This window comes from Canis aureus, chromosome X, assembly GCF_053574225.1.
Source record: "Canis aureus isolate CA01 chromosome X, VMU_Caureus_v.1.0, whole genome shotgun sequence".
NCBI classification, from domain to species: domain Eukaryota; kingdom Metazoa; phylum Chordata; class Mammalia; order Carnivora; family Canidae; genus Canis; species Canis aureus.
The window spans coordinates 37,458,725-37,461,223 of NC_135649.1; the positions used below are offsets into that span (position 1 = coordinate 37,458,725).

General features: G+C 42.2%; 1 pseudogene; it reads right to left on the minus strand.

The window, feature by feature from the left end:
* Nucleotides 1-556: 556 nt before the first annotated feature.
* LOC144307999 (glyceraldehyde-3-phosphate dehydrogenase pseudogene) lies at nucleotides 557-1,631 on the minus strand (annotated as a pseudogene).
* Nucleotides 1,632-2,499: the final 868 nt, after the last annotated feature.

The following is a 2,499-nucleotide window of genomic DNA, read 5'->3' on the forward strand; positions in this document are numbered from 1 at the left end:
ATCAAATGATACTATCACAAAAGTTAAACAACTTATAGAATAGGAAAAAAATATTTGCAAATCATTTATCTGATATCATATAAAATCATATGTATCTGATAATCCTTTGTTTGTCAGAGCTCCCATAAAGTTATTTTAGCCAGTATTTGGGTTTTTTTTTTTTAATTTCATTTCTATAGGAAAATACATTTCTGGAGCTTTTCTACTCTACCATCTTTCTAAATCTCCAAATTCTAAGGTTTTAAAAAGCTATTATGCCTCCGTTGTGTTTTCTAGGCTAACTGCTTTCATCAACTATAACACTCGGCAACATCTATATATTTCCCCATGATCCCTGATATACAAACATTGAAGTTTGAAATTCCACTGATAAATTTGTTCAGGGCAGGTAGAACTTCTTTCTCACCTTAATACATTCATGTTTCTTTCGATTTTTTTTTTTTTAGCTGGGTACAGTATATTTTATTGATGGTACATAACAAGGTAGGGCTCCCCAAGCACCTCCCCTTCCTCAGAGTCTGGGATGTAAATTGGAGGTCAGGAGATTCCAAGTGTTTTGGGGGATCAAGTTGAGGCAGGGACTCCCCAGCAGCTGAGGGCCTCTCTCTTCCTCTTATTCTTGCTGGGGCTGGTGGTCCAGGAGGCTCTTATTCCTTGGAGGCCATGTGTACCATGAGGTCCACCACCCGGTTGCTGTAGCCAAATTCATTGTCATACCAGGAAATGAGTTTGATGAAGTGGTCATTGAGGGCAATGCCAGCCCCAGTGTTTAAGGTGGAAGAGTGGGTGTCACTGTTGAAGTCACAGGAGACAACCTGGTCCTCAGTGTAGTCCAGGATGCCCTTGAAGGGGCCCTCCAATGCCTGCTTCACCACCTTCTTGATGTCATCATATTTGGCAGCTTTCTCCAGGCAACAGTTCAGATCCACAACTGACACGTTGGGGGTGGGGACATGGAAGGCCATGCCAGTGAGCTTCCCGTTCAGCTCAGGGATGACCTTGCCACAGCCTTGGTGGCACCAGTGGAAGCAGGGATGATGTTCTGGGCAGCCCCTCAGTCGTCATGCCACAGCTTCCCAGAGGGGCCGTCCACAGTCCTCTGGGTGGCAGTGATGGCATGGACGGTGGTCATGAGGCCCTCCACGATGGCGAAGTGGTCATGGATGACTTTGGCCAGAGGAGTCAAGCATTTGGTGGTGCAGGAGGCATTGCTGACAATCTTGAGGGAGTTGTCATACTTCTTGTGGTTCATGCCCATTACAAACATGGGGGCATCAGCAGAAGGAGCAGAGATGATGACCATCTTGGCCCCGCCCTTCAAGTGAGCCCCAGCTTTCTCCATGGTGGTGAAGACCCCAGTGGACTCCACAACATACTCAGCACCAGCATCACCCCATTTGATGTTGGCGGGATCTCCCTCCTGGAGGATAGAGATGGACTTCCCACTGATGAAAAGTTTCCCATTCTCAGCCTTGACTGTGCCATGGAATTTGCCGTGGGTAGAACCATACTGGAACATGTACACCATGTAGTTGAGGTCAATGAAGAGGTCATTGATGGCGACAATATCCACTTTGCCAGAGTTAAAAGCAGCCCTGGTGACCAGGCGCCCAATATGGCCAAATCCATTCACTCCGACGACCTTCACCATCGTGTCTCAGGGATGCGGCTGGCACTGCACCAGAAGATGCGGCTGTCTGTCGAATGGGGAGGAGCAGAGAGCCTCTTTAGAATTCTTTTAATGACATTTAAAAATGTTCTGTAATGATCACAAATTCTGAAAGAGAAGTACAAAGCTTTTAACAATATTATTTTTTTGTTCTTTGTTGTCACTCATCAATATTACCATCAACCTCAAACCTCAGTTCATTTTGGCCATTACCTGCATAAAACCTCTTCTCATAGCCTCTTTTGATACAATCAGAAATCTTTACAAATCTAGGTTCACAAAAAGCTTCATTTGTAGTTTTCACTGATTGCTTTGGGTGCTTTAATCTTTTCTTCCTTCATATTATTATTCATAATCATAGTCATAACTCCATTTTTGAGAACATTTATCCTTCTTTAATCATTATCTTACATTTCAGAGTGGGATCAGATGTACCTTTTTGCTAAACTCGTTAGTCTCTTTCTTTCTGAAATCCAAAGAAATACATTAGTATCCAAATATTTCAACTGCACATAAATCTACTTAGACACATCATTTAGTCCTTAAACTTAAAAGTTTAAGAAAAATGAGTTAGAAAAAAACAAGGATTATCCACCTCCTTGCAGCTAATTAGAAAACAGAAATCACTCCTTTACTTGAATCAGATCATTTTATAGAAGCACAGGGTTACTGACATTTGGCCTCTTAGCTTCATTCAATACTGTACCTTGTAGTCACATGCCTACATGTTCTTTATTCTCATGAAAAAAAAATGTTTACATTCTATATTAGTTCCTATGATGACTATAATAAAGTACACAAACTAGTTGGCCTAAAACAGCAGAACTTCA